Raw genomic sequence first — 21,287 nt, 5'->3', positions numbered from 1 at the left:
TTTTTGGCATTTTTGTGTTTTTTTCTTTCACTGATGATTTTGCTGTTTAAATTTTTTTTTTAACATTTATTTTTGAGATAGAGAGAGACAGAGCATGCACGGGGGAGGGTCAGAGAGAGGGAGACAGAATCCGAAACAGGCTCCAGGCTCCGAGCTGTCAGCACAGAGCCCGACGTGGGGCTCAAACTCACGGGCCGCGAGATAGTGACCCGAGCCGACGTCGGCCGCTCAACCGACTGAGCCACCCAGGCGCCCCTGGTTTTGCTGTTTAAAATGGGCCCAAGCAGGGGCGCCTGGGTGGCGCAGTCGGTTAAGCGTCCGACTTCAGCCAGGTCACGATCTCGCGGTCCGTGAGTTCGAGCCCCGCGTCGGGCTCTGGGCTGATGGCTCGGAGCCTGGAGCCTGTTTCCGATTCTGTGTCTCCCTCTCTCTCTGCCCCTCGCCCGTTCATGCTCTGTCTCTCTCTGTCCCAAAAATAAATAAACGTTGAAAAAAAAAATTTAAAAAAAAAAAAATAAAATGGGCCCAAGCAGAGTGCTGAAGTGCCGTCTACTGTTCTAAGCACAAGAGTGCTGTGATGTGCCGTGAGAGAAAATACAGGTGTAAGGTAGGTTTGGTTCAGGTGTGAGTTATAGTGCCGCTCAGCCGTGAATTTGATGTTAATGGATCAGCAGTATCTATTAAGTAAACACAAGCACGCATACATAAAAGGAGGTTGTGTATTGATGGGTTGATGAAAATGTAACCAGGGGCTTTCAGGAACTTAACCCTGCAATTCCCCCAGAAACAATGGTTCGGTATTTGCTAGCTCAGTGAGTGTTTGCAGTGACTGTATAGGACATAACTACTGGGACTAATGAGAATCCACCGTATATAGAAGCTCCTACACATTGTGTGGTGACGACAAGGCTTCAGGAAGTGTTTATTCTGAATCTCAGTGAGAAGGCAGGAAGCACTCCGGGCAGGTTTTTGCCACAGTTGTTCAAGCTTTGCCAGGAATTTGGTTCTGAAAAGAGTCAAAAAGGAATTTTCACATATCCCCACACCATGCTCTCCTGTCAAATACAGTATAACAACAATGGGTTGTAACCACCCCTTATACCTCAGTCACTGCTACGAATAATGTGCTCTCGTTAATAAGTTTCTTACTCCTCTTCTGCCCTGTGGGTGCCTCACGTTTCTGCCCCCAGAGAGGGAGCTCTAGGCTGAGCCGGTGTCTCCTCGCAGCCTGAGGGGTCTGAAGGGGGTCTCGTCTCCTCCTCTCTGGGTGTTTTCTGCCCTCCTTTTCTCTCTGTCCCGACTAGCTTGTATTTGTTGCTTCTCCTTTCATTGACCCTGGGGGAAGCAAAAAGCAATCAAAGCCTTGTCTGGATCCTGGCTCCCTGGCAGGGTGACAGGGCGTCTCTAAGCATAGGTGGTGGAGCAGGACGTGTGGAGAGGGTGAAGGGACTCTGGCCACCAGGTTTCTCCCCATAGGAAAGGCCCTCCCCGATCAGGCCACTGCTGGCCCCCACCAAGGTGGGGGTGGAAGCAGCAAGAACAATGGGAAGCTGCAAGATTTACTCTACACCTGGGTCTGATTAGAGTCCCATTCCTGAGGCTCTCCGGGCTGAACGTGTTCTCCCCAGGCAGCCAATTGGAGAAAATCTGCAAACCTGTGCTGAGGCCAGGCTTAGGGAGGCAGCCCTCCCCCTCCCACCCCGGGTGAAATGGAAGGGCTGTGGGTACTTGATCTTTATCTGAGCCCTCTCCGCCTCCCGGCCTCCTGCCAGCAACTAGTAGCCCCCAGCCAGGATCCTCTAGGAATTCAGAGCCTGGTGATTGTATTACCTTCTGAATTCCGTTAGCACACGCTGGCTGGGGAAGGGATGGGGGGGGGGTGGGTAGGTGGGGGGAAAGGAAAGTAAGGGGAGCCATCCAGCAGTGCTTGGTGCCAAGCAGACACCTTCCTTTGCTTGTCTCTGCCTTTCCAGCTTCAAATCCGTCTTTGCCCCCATCTCTCATGCTCTCTGCAGGGAAGGACATGGATTATGTATATGTAAACTAAAAAAAATAAGCATTTTACAGGTTGTTCATAGGAAAACAGAAGTTAACAGTAATAGTAATCATAGGAAAACTATGTGCCAGGAACTGATTGAATTGCTTTACACATGTTAGCACCTTTAATTTTCATATCTCTATTTTACAGATGAGGAAACTGAGGCAGAACTGTATGACCTTCAGGATGTCAACACTTCCCCATTTTGAACTGCTGTTTCCTCATAACTATAAAGAGGCATTAGACAAGATGAATATACAGTACCTCCCATCTCCATTTTTTTCTTTTCTTTTCTTCCTTTTTTTCTTTTTGGTCTCTTTTTATACCAGGAAGGAGGAAAAGGAAGGAGAAAAGAATTTATTGAGTCCCTACTACCTTGGGTTCTATAACAGAGTTGGTAAAGTTTCTCATAGAGGGCTAGAGACTAAGTTTGTTAGACTTTGAGGTCCATCTAGTCTCTGTCACAACCACTCACCTATACTTTTATAGCATAGAAGCAGCCATTGACAACATATGAATAGATAAGCATAGTTGTGCTTCAATAAAACTTTATTTAGCCAAAAAGGCAGAGGGCTGCATTGGCCCTCTGGCCTATTTAGCTCTATAAGAATCTGATAATCCAGTCTGGGGTCCTACCTTCAGAGAGCTTACACTCTGTTCCAGGCTTCGTCATGAGCTCCATGGCTATGACTGATCTATTCCATCTGTGAACATGCAAAATATACAAAACATGTATACACACACACACACAGTGCTCCCCAGCCTTAGTCCATTGCACAAGCCAAAGGTCTCTTTTACACATTGTTTGGCAGTTCGTATGTCCAGAAGGGCATTTACTGGGCATCCACTGAGTCCCAGGCACTGTACTTAATGCTTTCTTATACATTATCTCAATTCAGTAGGAATTATGATCCCTGTATTAATGTTTTAGGTCTACCATAACAGAGTACCACAGATGGGATGGCTTAAACAATGGAAATTTATTTTCTTACAGGTCTACAGGCTAGAAGTCCAAGATCACAGTGTTAGCAGGGTGGGTTTCTTCTGGGACCTCTTTCCTGGTCTTGTAGATGGCCACCTTCTCCTTCTCATGGTCTTCACTTTCTGCTTGTCTTTGCCCTAGTCTCCTTTTCTTATAAGGACACCGGTCATATTGGATCAGGGCCCACCCATATGACCTCATTGTACCTTCATTACCTCCTAAAAGACCCTATCTCCAGTCACATTCTGAGGTGCTAGGGGTCAGGACTCCAACACAGGAATTTTTGGGGAGGACAGCTCAGCCACACATTTCCACCTACAGAAAACATAACAGAGACTCTGAGGGGCCAGGTTATCTACCCAAGTTCACACAGTAATTTGAATGCCTAACTCCAAAGCCCCTGCTCTTAATCTCTTGGAGGTAGTTTGTTCATCACAGGAAAATCACAGCCTTTTTTGAAAATCGAAGATAATAGTTTCAGGGAGCTTTATAATTAAAGGCTTCTCTATGGACAGTCTTTAAAGTAATAACTAAACACCAGCTTGGCCATTTCTTTGGCCACTAGAAATGTGATAACTTTCAAAAGAAGGATGCTGTCTCCTCCACTGACTGCCCTACCCGTTAGGAATTGTCTTGTAGCCCACTGCACACTACCTCTTTCAGTCCTTCTCACCCCCAGCTTCTCCCTCCTCTCCCTTACTTAAGTGTCCTCTCAGAAGTACAGGTTTCATCCTAAGTGCCCTAAAAAAAAGGCACCAGGTCCCAAGAGAACAACTGTTGAGACAGAGGAGGGCTTTCCCAGGACCGCTTTAGCCACAGGGACAGGCCCTGCCCCATGAGACTGAGTTTCAACAAATGACCACCAAGCTGTAGGTCTGCAGTGGCCACAGGGCAGACCCAGGACAACCGTAGTCACTGAAGTAAGTAGGCAAGGGGTTGTTTGGCTAAATATTTCTCAGATGAGGAAGAATCACTCACATTGACTTTCATTAAGTTTTGCAGAGTATTCTTTTATGTTCTCTATATCCTATCCAATCTTCAGACATCTGACTAGATTCTTGACACTCCTCCACAAATAAGACATTTCTTCTTATCTTGGTCCTTTTTTTCCCCTTCTAAGTCCATGTCTTTCTTTACTTATGCTGTTTGTATATATTTATCCCACTGACACGGTTGTCTCCCCTGGTCTCTTCCTTTAAGAGGATCCAGGCTGTCTTCTGTCCTTGCATTATGCACTTTGTCTGGTTTTTCCTTCATTTTCTAATATTGGCTTGACTCACACTTAGTGAAATGCGCAGATTTTAAGAGTAAAAGCTCTATGAATTTTGACACACACTGGTGTAAGCCATACTTTGGTTAAGACACAGGCCACTTCCATCACTCTAAAAAGTTTTCCCATGCTCCTTCCTTGCCAATCCTATTTCCATCCCTACCCTGACCCCCAGGCAACTGTTGTCCCAATTTTTTCCACCAATTTTCATCAATTTTTTTTGACTTTTCTAGAATTTCATATAAAAGGAATATACATTTCTGTCTGCCTGGTTTCTTTGGCTCAGCCTGATGTTTTCGAGATTCAGCCACATTGCTGCTTGTGTCCATAGTTTATTCCCTTCTATTCTTTTTTTTTTTTTAATCTTTATTTATTTTTGAGAGAGAGACAGCATGTGAGCAGGGGAAGAGCAGAGAGAGAGGGAGACACAGAATCCGAAGCAGGCTCCAGGCTCCGAGCTGTCAGCACAGAGCCTGACGTGGGACTCGAACTCACGAACTGTGAGCTCATGACCTGAGCCAAAGTCGGACACTCAACCGACTGAGCCACCCAGGCGCCCCATTCCCTTCTATTCTTGAGCAGTATTTCATTCAATGCATATATCAGTGTTTTTTATCCATTTTCTCATTGATGGACATCTGTGTTGTTTCCAGGTTATTATGAATAAAGCCACCATGAGCATTCTCATACAAGTCTTTGTGTGGACATAAGCTCCAAATTCTCTTTGCTGAATATCTAGGAGTAGAATTGATGAGTCATAGGGTATGTGGAGTGCTGAGTTTTATAAGAAAGTGACAAACTATTTTCCAGTAGGTTTTGTACTATTTTATACCCCACCAGTGATGAATGAGACTTCTGATTGTATGATATCTGCATCCACATGGGGTTGTCTCTTTGATATTGAGTTGTTGGGGTTTTTAATATAATCTTATGTTTGAGAGGTTGGTTTCTGGCATGATGGTGTGAGGAGCTCTGTAGAACCACCCCCCAGTGAAATTGGTGAAAAGCATTTTTTAAAAAACACGATACTTAAAGGCTCTGGAAATGGGAGTAAGGACATATACATTTTTTAAATGTTTATTTTCGAGAGAGAAAGTGAGACAGACAGACAGAGCACGAGCAGGGGAGGGGAGAGAGAGAGGGAGACACAGGATCCAAAGCAGGCTCCAGGCTCTGAGCTGTCAGCACAGAGCCTGATGTGAGGCTCGAACTCATAAACCACGAGATAATGATCTGAGCCAAAGTCGGACTCTGGGAATAAGGACATATAACAAATAAAGAAATATTTATTGAAGGGGTGCCTGGGTTGCCCAATAAGTTAAGCCTCTGATTTCAGCTGTGATCAGGATCTCCCAGTTTGTGGGTTTGAGCCCCGTGTCGGGCTCTGTGCTGACCGCTCAGAGCCTGGAGCCTGCTTTGGGTTGTATGTCTCCCTCTCTCTCTGCCCCTCTCCTGCTCTTGCACTGCTTCTCTCTCTCAAAATAAATAAGAGTTAAAAAAATTAAGAGAATTAAAAAAAGAGAAATATTTATTGAAGAAAATCTACAAATATCTAGTAAAAATGAAAGTGACAGTCTGTGGCATTTGAACCACTAGTTCTTCATAGAAATTGATAAGCTGATTCAAAAATTCATATGAATTTTCAGTGGACCCAGAATAGTCAAGACAATCTTGAAAAAAAAAAAGACAAACGAGTACTCAGGTTTTCAATTTAAAAACTTACCAAAAAGCAAAAGTAAACATTGTTGTACTGGCACAGGAAAGACATAATCAACAGAATACAATTGAGAGTCCGGAAACAAAAACCATCTGTCTATGGTCAACTAATTTTTGACAAAGGTGCCAACACCATTTAATAAGGACATAATAGTCTTTTCAACAAAGAGTTGAAATGTGAATAGGTACGTGCAAAAGAAGGAAGTTGGATCCTTACTTCACAACATATACAAAAATTCACTCAAAATGGATCAGTGATCCATAGGTAAGACCTAAGAGTACAAAACTTTTGGAAAAAAAATAGAATAGCATTCATAACCTTGGACTTGGCAAAGGAGTCTTATGTATGATACCAAAACCATCAGTAACAAAACAAAAATTAGATAATTTGGACTCCATCAAAATGAAAAACTTCCTAATTCAAATGACACCATTGAGAAAGTAAAAAGACAACCCAAAGAACAGGAAAAAATACTTGCAAATCATAGATCTGAAAGGGAATTGTATCTAGAACATAAGAATTCTTACAACTCAGGTTACAACAAATGATTCCATTTGAAAATGGGCAAAGGATCTGAATGAACATTTCTCTGAGGAAAATAAACTAATGTCCCATAACTACATGAAAAGTTGCTGGACATCATTTGTCATCAAGGAAATATAAATCAAAACCACAATGAGATCCTAGTTTACATCCTCTGGGATGGCATGAATCAACCAGAAAGTTATGTAATAACAAAGGTTGTTGAAGATGTAGATAAATTGGGACCCTCATATATTGCTGGTGGGAAAGTCAAATGGTGCAACACTTTGGAAAGTAGTCTGGCAGTAACATAAGAATCCTATCCAAGAGCAATGATGACATATGCTAACATAAAAACTTGTACACAAATGTTTATACCTTTACTCATAATAGCTAAAAGATTGAAACAACCCAAATGTTCATTGACTGACAAATGGATAAACAGAAGGTGGTATATCCATACAATGGAACATTATTTAGCCATAAAAGGGAGAGAAGTACAACATAGATGAAATTTGAAAACGCTATACTAAGTGAAAGAAGCTAGGCATATATTATGTATTATATGATCATATGTTGCATGCATATATTTGTATTAAATAATCCAGAATAGTGAAATCTTGTTTGCTTAGGGCTCGGTGGTTTAGAGGACAGGGAGTGATAGCTAAAGGGTACAGGGTTTTGTTTTGTTTTGTTTTTTTGAGGTGATAAAAATGTTTTAAAATTGCTTGTGGTGGTAGTTTTACATATCTGCAAATATACTATGTGGTATGTGAATTATATCTCAATCATGCTGTTAAAATAATAATCCTTTGCTGATATAGGAGTATGTTTTCGTGTGTGTGACTGTAGTATTAGTTTCCTACTGCTGCTGTAACAAATTACCAAAAAGCTTAGTGGCTTAAAACAATACAAATTTATTATATTACAGTTATGGAGGTCAGAAATCCAAATGGGTTTCATTGTGCTGAAATAAAAATGTTGGCAGGGCCATTCTTCCTCCAGAAGCTAGGAGAGAGTCCCTTTCCATTCCTGTTTCAGCTTCTAGAGACTACCTGCAGAGTGACTTCCTCCATGTTGGCAATGCTTCACTCCATCCTCTGCCTCTGTCCTCACATCTCCTCTCTGTGACTCTCACCCTTGTCCCTCCCGCTTATGAGGACCATTGTGACTACATGGAACCCACTTGAATTATCCAAGATAACCTCCCCATTTCAAGATTCTTTTTTTTAAGTGTATTTATTTGAGTGAGACAGAGACAACGTGAGTTGGAGGGGGGGGGGTGGCGCAGAAAGAGGGAGAGAGAGAAAATCCCGAGCAGGCTCCGCACTGTCAGCACAGAGCCCAATGTGGGTCTTGAACTCACGAAACCTCAAGATCATGACCTGAGCCAAAACCAAATCGGACGCTTAACTGACTGAGCCACCCAGGCACTCAAGACTCTTAATTTAGTCGTTTCTGCAAATTCCCTTCTCCCATTTAAAGTAATGAAGTCACAGATACCAGGGGGTAAGATATAGACATCTTTGGGAGACCCATTGTATGTCTACCAGAGTATATGCGCATGCGTGCATGTATGTGCATTTATATCAAATATTTCTGCAAATTCATGGCTTGTCTATTCACTTTATTAACTACATTCTAAGATTAACAACCTTTTTTTTTCTTTCTTGTAAAGCTAGACAAGGTGATTCAAAACTTTATATGAAAATGCCAAGGACCTAGAATAGCTAGAATAGTCCTGAAAAGGAAGACTATTTCTTTTCCTTTTCTATGCTTTGTGAATTCCGTTTGCCAATATTGTATTAAAAATGTTTGTATCTTTGTTTATGAGAGATATTGGTCTACAGTTTTCTTTTCTTGTAGTGTCCTTGTCTTTGTCTAATTTTGGTTTTAGTTATAAAGTAGTTTTATAATATCAGTTGGGCAATATCTGCCCATCATTTAGTTTTTGAAAGAGCTTTGGTAACGTTGGCATTATTTCTTCCTTAAGTGTTTTACAGAATTTACTAAAGAAGCTCTCTAGGCCTAGAGGTTTGTTTTGCTGTTGCTGTTTTTTGAAAGACTTTAAGTTATGAATTTGAATTCTTCAAAAGAGGTAAGACTACTAAGATTTTTCTATTCCTTCTTGTTTTTACTTTAAAATGTTTATTTATTTATTTTGAGAGAGAGAGAGGGAGAGAGAGAGAGAGAGAGAGAGAGAGAGAGAGAGAGATCAGGGGAGGGGCAGAAAGAGAGAGAGAGAGAAAGGGAGAGAGAGAATCCCAAGCAGGCTCCACACTGTCAGCACAGAGCCCTACACAGGGGCTTGAATCCACTGTGAGTTCATGACCTGAGCCAAAATCAAGAGTTGGATGCTTAACAAACTGAGCCATCCAGGTGCCCCTCTTTTATCTACTTTTATAATTTGTATCTTTCAGTGAATTTTGTCCATGTCACCTCAGTTGTGAAAGACCCCTTGTTTTAACAAACACAAACATCTTTCCCTTTGTCTTTGCTTTGAAGTGGTTAAGGTTCAGTAACTGCCTCTGGCTTCAATGCAGTAGTTGCTCACAAGGTGTGTTTTCTTTTTTTCTTCTGATTACAACAACAATACCAGCTTATTGAAGACAATTTTGAAAATATATGCAAGCCTAAAGAAGAAACTAAAATTCACCACCAATCCCACCACCTGGAAACAAGTCACTATTAACACTTAGCTCTAATTTTGTCTTATGGTAACTTAGGACAATAGTAAATAATAATAAATATTGTTTAACTGTACAGATAGTAAAATTGACTTTTTTAGTAGTGTATAGTTCTAGGAAAGCACAAAATCCACAACATGAGAAATTCCAAAAAACATTGCACTCCTGGGATGAGTTCTCTCTCTTTTGTGGGACAGGGGTTCAAGTGTTCCTAGAGGTAGGGAAACAGCAGATTCTCCCTAAGTGGCCCAAGCACTTTGTGAGCAGTAACCAGACATACGCTAAGTGCAGTCCAATGGTGGGGGTCTCATACGGAGTTTAAATAGACGAAGGATTCTTTTGGTTCATCCACAGTGGAAATAATTAAAATAACCCTATTCTAAGTGGTAATTCAGAGGGGATCTTGTATCTCAAGGTGGAACTTGTAGATGGCTCTTCCCCCACCAGAGTCCTTGATGATGGTTAGAGAAGGGCCTGGGTTCCTAAGATTTTTATCAGCTGAGTCTCCTTTTGAGCCATTAAAATAGCTCCCCTCAGAGGTAGGGTCCCAGTGAAGGCAACCTAAGAAAGGATTGTCTCCTGGGGATTCCTGAGGACACATGACAAGGTACCACTGTAGTTATCAATAAGGCTTCTGAGATTCTGGACTGATAGCAGTCTCAGGGCCCTAGCCAGTATCATCTACCCTATTCTAAGTTTGTCTGTGTGAGGAAGCACCCAAAGACCAAAGTTGAGGTGTATCTGGCCTTTGTAGTTCCCCTAGTGTAGATCCATTGTTGAGGTAGAATTAACCGAGGGGTGAGAGGTTGACCCCCTCCCATCCTTCCCTATCAGTCTATCTCTGCCTCTGCCTCTGCCTCTCTTTCCCCAAAGAGTTCTTTCAAAGGCCAGAAGCTTCTGCTATTATGAAAATAGCCCTGCTCACTGAATATGTTATCAAGAGTACAACTCATATATTTATCATGAAGTTTTTACTTTTGGGGAATGGATCCCAATATTGAATCTCTGCTCAGTGCTATAAGACAGGAAGGGGCATGTGGGCAAAGCCCCTAGCAATCTGTTCCTATGGGGCCAAGCTGACCTGTAGTAAAGACACCTGTGCTTTGAGCTTTATGGCAACAGCCTTCAAATGCCAGGTACGTGTCCACAGATCACAAGTGACTATATGTCTGGGAAAGAGTGTGGACCTATTTTGTAGTGACTTCATGTGAAGGGGTGCGTTTAAATGCTCAGCTAAGGCAGCCTGAATAGTTGAGACTTGGGCTTGATTTGAAGAAAGTTGACGATCTAGGCATGGGAGGAAACCAAGAGAGTCCTTCCAATGGGTCCACAGACCTCCAAATTAGACTTCCCTGAGTAGAACTCTATCACAACATAATTGCTTTCCTGGGTAATGCTATGTATTTATTTTATGTATTCGAAAACACTATCATGGAGAAGGGGGTCCACTGGCTTCACTAGTCTGTCAAAATAGTCTATGGTAGGAAAACAAATCAAAAGGTTAAGTGCCTCTCTCTCCTCTCTTGTCTTCTCTTCTATCTCCTTTCTCAGTTTTCATAGCTGGGCAATTGCAAGACAACAAAAAAAGCCCTGATGCTAACACTGATCCCTTTTCATAGCATACTTTTGATGTTTGTTTAAAAATGATGCATCCCTATCAGGAGAGTAATAGAGAGAAACAAAGGAGCTGGATCATTCCCACTTTCTAGTTGGGAAGGTATCCATCCTGTGGTTTATTTGTATCCCAGCTCCCTCCAGAAAGGCCTTGGGGCAAATAAAAACATGTGAACGTATGCAAAGCTGTGTCTTAGACATTTAACAGCAGGACAGAGAACATGGGAGTGATCTTGGAGTGCTTGCACAGATCTTGCTCAGCTGTTGAAATCAGCATTAGCATTTGGCTCTATTCCAAAAAGCTCCTTCATCACCTTCCGAGCCTATCTCAAAATCTAATAATAATCTAAGTGAGTATTTTTGTCAAACTTAAAAAGCTTGGCATGTTCTGTCCTTTCATAATCCTTTCCCAGAAAAAGGTAAGCTGCTTAATAAATCTTGGTGGCAATGGATGGAATCACTCAAGAGGAAGAGTTTATTTAATACTCATTTGACTTCATCTTCTAAACATTTTCTGGGAAAGGAATTGGACAATTCAAGTCTTTTTCCATCGACAGTGGTAAAAGAAGAGGCTTTGGTACTCAGGTGGTAGTGAGGGTCACTGTAGGAAGCTTCCAGTTTTGAACTCCATGTACAGGTTGGCCTTTTGAATATGGCATAAGTTTGCCGGTGTTTTCAGAAATCATTAGGAATAAATATTCTATCAGAATCCCAAAATATGCACAAGTCCGGTAGCCAACAGTACTGGTCATTCCCCAATAGCCATTTTCCCTTCCTTTCTTTAAGAAAAAAATCACCAAAATTTAGCTGGGCACATGACTACTTGGCAAAAGACCAGATTTCTAGCCTCTTGCATTTCAGTATGTACACATGACTGAGTCTTGACTAATGCGATGTGAGCAGAAGGGACATGTAGTTATTCTAGATCACTCTTTTAGGAAATGGATGTGCCCACCATCACCTCTTCTTCCCTTTCCACTGGCTGGAAGGTAGAAGTTGTGGCAGGGACTGAAGCACTCACCCTAGAGGAGGAGGTAGAGTCACGTGTCACAAGATAGAAGAAACCTTCCTCTCCAATAAGAGAGAAACCTGGATCTCCAAACACACAGAACCGCCCCTCTCAGTCCTGAATTATCTACCCTGATTTTTATGTAAGAAATATACTTTTTTAGAGACATCATTATTTTGGCCTCTAGTAGAACAGCCACATATGTATTCTAACCCATATCGGCCCCGGCCAAGTTTCTTCCTGGTCCTAGTTGCCTTTATTCTCTTGGATGCTCCATTCCATCTTACTGGTCAACCTCTGATCCATTGCCAGTTTCCTCAGTCACTGTCCCTTGCTGCAGCTTGCATCGCTTCCCCACCCAACCTCCTCCCCATCCATTCTCACCTTCTCCACCATGGGCTGTCTCTAAATAATCTGGGATCTCCAACTTCTGGAAAGAACCCATTGGAATAAGACAACAAATGCTGACAATGGTTACTCAGCGCTTCTGATGAGCCAGTTTCTGTTAGAAACTAATTGTATGTTAATGTAATGTCTAAACAAATTAGATCTCCATTTAACCTTTCAACAACACTTTGAGGTGAGTAGTTTTATTCCCTCTATTTTAGAGATGAGGAATCTGAGGTACAGAGAGGCAAGGGAATGCTCTTACCACTAATCTGACAGGGATCCTAACTCTAGAAATCCTGAACAGACATATAAGCAAGGAAAGAGAAATCCTTGAGGTCACTGAAGAGTGTGAGAGTCAGGCTGCATGTGACCAAGAAGGTCCCAGGGGCAGCTGCGGGCTCTTCTCTGATGGCCCTGCAAGCCTACCAGCAGAGGGCAGCCTCTTGTCCATGCTGCTTCAGAGGAACAGCACAAGGTAAAGCAGCAGAGTCCTGGTTGTCTCTTCTTGTTATTCCAGGCTTTTGAGCTTTATAGGACAAGCTAAAGGGTCCTCCAGGTGAACTTTCCTCAATGTGCAATTCCATTTATTACCACCCCCACCCTTTTCTCTCTTATCACCATCTCCATAGCTCCTCCTGGCTAGACCTCATTTGGTCATTGACCAAATCGGTCTTACTCTCCAAGGACCGGGTCTTTGGGCAGTGTTCTTGAGCGGGTCTTAACTCAACAGGTGGGCTTACTCCAAGGAAAACAAGGGAGTCCTGCCATTGATTCACCAGCTCTAACCAGGAGAGAGGCATCCAGAGCCTAGCTTGTTCTGGTGCCAGGGATGGCTCTGAGTAGAACCCTAATGGAGGTGTGGAAACAAGCTGAGTAGCTTGGGGTCCTCTTCCTATGCTTCTGGTTCTTAAGGAGCTGCTCCACTACTGTCAGGGTTCTGCTGTTACTTACACACTGCTCTGTACTGTCTTCTCTCCCTGGCACCAAAATACTCATTGTTCCATTGTTGTTCTCCTCAGTGGCCCCCCAGAATCCTCCAAATCCCACCCTCAGGCCCTCTCCATTTTATCTCATTTCTTTTCTTTGTCAAGCTTTGTGTTTAATCAGAACCACATTAAGCTTTGTGTATTATTAGAACCAAGCCAGACCCCCAGGGGACCCTAGAAGGAAGAACTGGGTCTCTCCCCTCAGCCTGGGGACAGTTGTGTCTCTTCCCCACCCCACACACTGACCTGCTGAAAGACATTCAGCATATCCACAGAGAAGTCAGTATGAAATCAAAGATATGTATTCAAAATGGGCAACTCTTCTCCCTCCCTCATTCTTCCTTTTACCATCTAAAATGTCTCACTGTTCCTTGCTCCCTCTGCCAGCTTCAACAAGGATGGTGTTTGCCTTCACATTAACTGGGTTGAAATTCCTCTTCCCATTAAAGTGGGTTTGTTCATGGGGTTTAACACTCTCATACTAGGGATGCCACAGATAGTTGTTTCTTCTTTAAACTGGCATAGAGTAAATGCCATATGTTAGCTGTATTGTTATTCTTCCCCCAAGTGGGGGAAAGGACTGGTTATGGTTGCTTGGCACTCAGTATCTATTCCACACTCCCCACTACGATTTGTTATACTGCAGGCTGGTAAACTAAATTGTTTCCGACTCCCTTGCAGCTAAGGTTCTGGATGAGGATTAGGTTCTGTCGATGAGATGTACTCAATGCAGGTAGGCAAAGGCTCTCTTCCTGCAGCTGTGGTTGTTAAGCAACCACCTGAGAACCAAGCATCCCAGCTTATCCTACCCCAGGTTCTTGCCCAGAGTCATCTGGAACCAGCCGTAAGCATGACTGTGGAGACACTGTGTTTTTCTACAGCATCCTTCAGTGTTTTGTCACTAGCTTTGTAGATGTCGAGAGGTAGTGGCTGTGGTAGCATTGGTGACAGATTACCAATCCCTGAATCTAGCAATGGCCTGTGGGTTTTTAAATTCATCAGCTTCAGATTCACCCATCTGGCAGCTCTCTCAGCAGGCCATTTCCGGGGTGTGGTTCTGGGAGTCATTCCAGAAGACCTTCCACAATCTGCTGCTTCACCTCCTGCAATAATTTTTCAGGTACCTAATGCCTAAACATTTGTATTTAGCATGGTTATAATGGTTTCTGTTCCTTACAGCTAAACCCTCTTGAGACAAGGGGCTTTGGAAGAAAAAGAGCTGAAAAACATGGAATTTTTTTAAATTTTTATTTATTTTTTATTATTTTTTTTTAGAATTTGCCAGTGGAAAACGGCAGTCATAATATTCTTCTTGCTGAAATGTTCATAAAAAGCTGAAAAGGTATTTCCTTATGCCAGTATTTATTCCAATTTGGATAGAGGACTTAGACTTAAAGCTTGCCCTAGGAAAGTTTAATTCATTCATTCAACAAACATTTATTCTGCACCAGGGATTATATCAGACACTGGGGTCAAATGGAGAATAAACCGATAATCTTTGCCCTCCAGGTACCTGGGGCAAATACCCTAATTAAAAAAAAAATTAAAGGTAATTTGGAAGAAGCATTTTAATAAAAGTTTGAGAATAAGACCAAGCTTAAATTGAGATTGATGACAGTCAAAATTAATCAATTCTGTATGGTTTTTTTTCCCTCAAATCCTTTTTGGAACTGACACAAGTCAGTAGATAGATATCCTTGCCTATGTGCTTTATTGAAAAGCTTGCTTCCTGAGTATCTTATCCAAATGAAATGCCTGGGTTCATATGCTTTAGCAGAGAATTCTATTTTTCATTTTTTAAATGTCTGAAAATTTTATCATTCCAAACCAGATCTTAGGTACAACACATACACTGAAGTTGGAATGTGATATCAAGGCATCTACCACCAGCTGGGTGCAAAACATTCCAATTCTGGAAAAAATAGAGCATCCTGAGTGCTGAATTTGTTAAACTAAAATTTTAAGAAACAACAATAAAGTGCCACTGGCTCATGCTGTATCCACATATCCAAACGTTTTTGATAATATTGATCAGCTACACCGATTGCTTGTTTTAACCTGCACAAAACAAAACTCTTTTTCATTTTTTTCTTTACATCTTCCTTCCTGGAGGGCAGGAAGCTTTTAAATTTAAATTTTGTTTAGGGCTGAATATCCAGCCACTAAAACACACTCTAGCACATAGCTGGGCTCAATAAATACTTGTTGAATGTTGAATAATTGTCGGGAAAGGATCCTCTGGCTACTGGGTAAAGGATAGGTAAAAGATGGAAATCAGGACGACTGTTAGCAGGTTGATGTGGTAATCCAGATGAGAGGTGGTGGTGGCTGGGATTAGGGTTGTTGATGGAAGAGATAATAAGTAGTCTGATTTGGGATCTCTTTAGATGTAAACCTGTCAGAACTTGCTAATGGATTGGCTGCGGAGTGTGAGAAACGAAAGGAGTCAAGAGTGACTCTTAAACCCATGGCCGGAGCAACTGGATGATTCATGGTCCGTTTATGGGAACTCAGGCCCAGGCAGGTGTGTGCTTGGCCTGTTAAGGAAGAACAAGGAGGCCAGTGAGTGAGCAAAGGGGAACATGGTGAGCTGAGGTCAGAGAGGTATTGGAACCAGATCCTGGGGAGCTCATCAGCCAAGGCAAAGACTTTGAGGGTTGTTTTAGGCGATGGGAAACTCCTGGAGGCTTTTGCACCATGTTGTAACATGATCTGATTTGCATTTTAAAGGGATCACTCAGGCTGCAAGTGTGGAAAATTGACCATAGAAAACAAGAAACAGAATCTGGGAGACCAGCTAGAGGTTATATGGGCGGACCAGGTGGGAGACAGTGGTGTCTTAGACAAATCTGATGGTCTCCCTTCTGCTTGCAAATTTGCTCCTTCTGAGATGTGCCAAACTCACGTCCTCCGGTCTGATTCCTCCAGCTGGACTGTGCTTTACTCACTGCCTCATTTCACCCAGATCTCTGTCCAAATATCACCTCCTTGGAGGTCTCTTCTCAACACCTTGAATTTGGTGCCAGATACTCCTCTTCTGTCTCCATCTCTTTCTCTGGTTTGTTTTTATTCCTAGTCGGTATCACTCCCTGTTCTATGTTTTATTTACTTGTATTTATCATCTGTCTCTCCCACTAGGAGGTAAACTCCATGAGGGCAGGGGCTTGGCTTTGCTCTCTGCTACATCATGGCCCCTCCACTTGTACCTGCACAGAGAACCTCAGCAGGTCTTCCTTTAACACAAATGAAGCACTTGTGGAAGTGCTGGGAAGGTTTTCTTCATGTGTGAAGACATTTTATTATGCAAATTTGTAGTATAGACATGATTAAGGGGCAGACTACCTTAGGGAACTTTCTATTTTAAATACCCAGTGACATACAACCAACTTGTGATTGAAGCACCTTAGGTGGGTACGTACTTGTATGGGAGAAATCTCTTGCATCTTGATACGAGTTTAAATGAAACATTTTCTTTATTTCTTTACTTATTTATTTAAAGTTTATTTATTTATTTTTGAGAGAGAGAGAGAGAAAGCGCCAGCGGGGGAGGGGCAGAGAGAGAGGGAAAGAGAGAGAATCCCAAGCAGGCTCCACGCTGTCAGCACAGGCTAACATGGGGCTCAAACCCACAAACTGTGAGATCATGACCTGAGCCAAATTCGGATGTTTAACCAACTGAGCCACCCAGGCACTCCACATTTTATTTATTTAAAATAACTTATGACTGACTCATCTTCTTAAAATAACACATATCCACAAATATATATCTTCACACAAATGCATGGTTTGAGCATATACACGCTCTTTCATTAATTTAATTTAATTAATTTATTTATTAAAGTTTATTTGCTTTGAGAGAGAGAGAAAGAAAGAAAGAAAGAGAGAGAGAGAGAGAGAGAGAGAGAATTCCAAGCAGGCTCTGCACTGACAGTGCACAGGGCTCAAACTCACGAACTGTGAGATTATGACCTGAGCTAAAACCAAGAGCTGGATGCTTAACCAACTGAGCCACCCAGGTACCCCATTGTTTTTAAATCCAGTCTTCTTTCCCATTTTTTTTATGGTCAGCCCTATCCCTGTTTTGTATTCCCTTTAATGCCTTAAAATTTTTTTTTTAATGTTTATTTATTTTTGAGAGAGAGACACACACACAGAGTGTTAGCATGGGAGGGGCAGAGAGAGAGGGAGACACAGAATCCGAAGCAGGCTCCAGGCTCCGAGCTGTCAGCACACAGCCCGACGCGGGGCTGGAACTCACGAACCAGGAGACCATGACCTAAGCTGAAGCCAGACAATCAACCGACTGAGCCGCCCAGGCGCTTTCCCCCTTTAACGCCTTTAATAAAAAGTACATATTCTCATATTTTTCTCTTTGCTCAGGTAATTCTATGTAGAATACATGCACATACACACACTGGAGGGAGTGCCATTTGTTGTTTTACAAATGTGAGATCACTTGTACACCTTTTTCCACATTTTTCGTCTCCAACAACACTGCATAGAAATTCCTCCACGCTATCTGGCATAGCTCTGATTTTTCATTGTTCATTGCTTACATACTGTTTCAAGGTGTGGATGGGCAATCATTTTATTCAACTATTCTCTCTTGGAAGACATTCCTTGCGTTTCCTGGCTTCTGCTCCTTTGAACTATGCCACAAGGAATCCTTGACGTCTACAGTTTCAGAGCTGAAGGTGAATCACGATACATGTTGTTTCATTCAATCACATAGTTTTACAGTTGAGACAAATGAGGATCAGAAAAGTAAAGGAAGGTGCCTAAGATCACACAGCTAACTACTCTGTACTTGATGAAAATTTGGATAGCCATTATTTCACATAATCTTCACAAATAGGGCAAGTATTATCATGTCAATCTTAAAGGTACAGAAACTGAAGCCAAGACTAATTGCTTTGATTTCATGGCCAGTAAGAGCTAAAGCCAGGGCTCAGAGCCAAGATTTGATTCCTGGTCCCTAGTAGCTTCCTCCAATTCCTAGTTTCATCTGTGCCGTTAACTTCTACAGGACAGCATTTTGTTAATTTATTCTGGACTTTAAGACTCTGCGTTCTGCCTGAAAAAAAGTTTTGCTGAAAGAATGACACAGTTCAGATTTGCCCACGATTCAGGACACACTTTCGTGATCCATCAGGGTAAATCAAGAGGCTGCTTGCTTCTTGGCCCTTTGGCTTAGATCAAGTGTAAGAGGCTGTTTGAAACAGACTTTGGAATCAGACTTACTTCTGAATGTTGGCTCTGCTGCTTTGTGAATTTTGGCAGATGACTCAGCATCCCTGAAAACCAGTTTCTTCCTTTAAAAACTGGGGACATAATTGTAATGCACTTACCTTATTGGGTATTCTTAGGATTGGATGACACAAGGTATGTGTGCAGATAGGACAGTCCCTGGCATATAACAAGCTGTCAATAAGTATTAGCTATTATTTTGGATGTCGTGATTGTTTTTGGTCCCATTTAACTGAACTGGTAGATAGCTTTCCTTCTTAACTGTTCTTTATCTGAATAGGAAAAGACTTTCTCATCTACAGATCCAGGACACTTTGGATGCCCTTGCTGGTTGTTGTTTCCTCACGGGCAGAATGTAAGAGAGGGGAAGACCTCGAACGAATTTTCTCTTTTTGCATTGTACATTGGCATCAAGTGGAGGAGAATCCGTCCCTTAAAAAGGCAAGTGGGAACATTCTGACCTTCCTGAGTGTGCCTGCCTGTGTGAGACATGGAGCGCGCAGACATTTTTCAGCAACAGACCATAACTGTCATTGGATGTGTTACAGCTATTTTAGCGCCTTCTCCCTTCCTAGAGAAAAGCCATTTTCAATCCAGTTGCTTGCAATGCATCAAGTGATGAAATACAGATAACAAATTGTGCATTTGTTGGGCTTCATGCTTATTACACCCCCTGTTCTGGAAAGCATTGCACTTAGCCCCTTAATAATCCCTCTCCCGAGATCAATTACCAGGATTTATCTGGTTCCTTGAGCATAGAAGTGTTTTATTGTTTTTATTTTTGCTGAAAGTGAAGTGTGAGGGGATAGGTGGGGTTGAAAAGGACTGTCCCAGGCAAGAGTGTGAAGCTGGGATCATTGGCCCTGCCTTCCTGTCTACTAAGTCCCCATGAAACAGGAACGTAGGAACATTTGGAAGTGTGTCCCCTGAGGAGTGACCAGGTCCAGATGTTCTCATCTCTGGTTATTTGCACATAGAACGTAGGTCTGCAGGTGCGTGGGAAGGTGGGTGCTTGAGGGGAGAGGCTGGAAAGCAGAGCTGAGTTACCGTTTCAGACCAAATCATTTTTCCTCTAAAGTTTCGCTGTAATCCAAACCAGTTGAGCATTTGAGAAGAAGTAGGTACCATGAAAAGGGGTAATGGAATTAGCTTTCATGTTTTTCCAGGACTCTAAACCATATTTCCTGTCACAACTGTACATTATTAATACAAGGCATCTGTTAGCGCAGAACTGCCCGAAAATGTGCACCCAAACCCTTACATCTGGTTTCGATAATTTATTTCTGACATTTGTAGTTTGGCGAGGGGGGGGGGGGGGGGGGGGGTTGGGAAAAAAGGGGGAATTAAACCAAGATGTTGCCTTTAACCCATCAGAAGCTCCTAGATGCAGCCAAAGGCCGGAGTTCTTAACGTAGTTTTTGCATTAGGTAATATAATTATATTAATTTAGCAGCAAATAGCATGACTCCAGGCCTGGTGGGTGTGGGTCCATGCTCGCTTTTATCCTGCTTTCTCCGGCTGCAGCAATTAGCTTCCTCTCGCGAAGGGGATTAGCAGGACCACCCCCCAGCGGCGGGGGTTGGGCGGGGACGGGGCGGGGTGGGGGTGGGGGGGGACTCTCTCAGAGCTGTCAGGTGTCATTCGGCAAACCGGGTCTCCTCCTCCGCCCCGCCCCTGCAATTAAGTCCCTCTCCTACTTTGCCCAGAGACAAAGCCGCCTGTTCCCGAGGTGTCCGACCTCCCGCCCCCGCGGCGGGCCCAGCCTGGGTTCCTCCGGCAGGAATCGCCCCGGGCGCTGGGAGCCCGAGCCGGCCGGGTCTCAGACCCGCCCCAGACTTTCCACGATCAGATTTCAGCTCCACTAACGAGGGGAAAAGAAAGAAAGAGCGCGACTTCCGCGAGCCGCAGCCGCTCGGGGCCCGGGGGTGGGGTGGGGGGAAAGCGCCGGCCTGGCCCGGGCGGGAGCAGCGGGCGGGGAAGGGGACGCCAAGAGGTCCCCCCGGCCCGGGCCTGCGAACTGGGCCGGGGCACAGGTGTCCCAGGCGGTCCACCTGACTCTCGGCGCCAGGCTCCTCCAGCCCTGCCACGGTCTCCCCAGAAATGCCGCTGCTTCTGCCGGGAGCCAGAGCCACAGCTGCGCTGCAGGGGATGCCCCTTTCCGACCCCTGCCCCCCCCCCCCCCCCCCCCCCGTCCCCGGAACTGGGGCAGCTTCGGAATGTCCTCAACACAAGACTCACAAACCCCGGCATTGGCGGCCTGCGGGGCTCTGGGGATTGCTTTTTTAAAAAGCAACGGGTGTATTTTTCAGGACTCTGCAGCTTTAGCAGCACAGGTTTTCTGTTTGCCTAATTTTTGGAACCTCGAAGATCATCGGGTCCAACAGTCTTTTTATTTCCCAGATGAAGGAACTGAGAACCAGAGAGGTTTTGTCAAGGTCAAAGCTCAAGTTTGTGGCCTGGCTAAGGACTAGAGGGACCAGGTCTTTTGAGCCCCAGCTCAGTGCTTTCTGCAGCTATAATATGAAAAAAATATCAGCCTGGCTCAGGGGGGATTTGGGGGGAGACATCCAGGCCTGGCCTGGACAGCCCGGAGTGAGGCTTAGTCCAGGGTTAAGATTTTCCTGGAGCCAGTCCACCAGCGGTCAGGCCACATGTGAGCAATAAAGGATTGAGTGTTGTATACTTTAGGCTGGTCCCGCTCTTCTTGGCCCCCATCCCCGACCTTAACTTCCTTTTGGAGTCCCTACTGACTTCTGGGTGTCCACCATAGGCCCTTTTGGAAAAATTTCAGCTCCATTTCAGAATAAAAGGAATGAAAACCTGGG

Source organism: Lynx canadensis, chromosome F1 (genome assembly GCF_007474595.2).
Source record: "Lynx canadensis isolate LIC74 chromosome F1, mLynCan4.pri.v2, whole genome shotgun sequence".
In the NCBI taxonomy this organism is placed as follows: Eukaryota; Metazoa; Chordata; class Mammalia; order Carnivora; family Felidae; genus Lynx; species Lynx canadensis.
Note: the sequence above shows the minus strand (reverse complement) of the source record.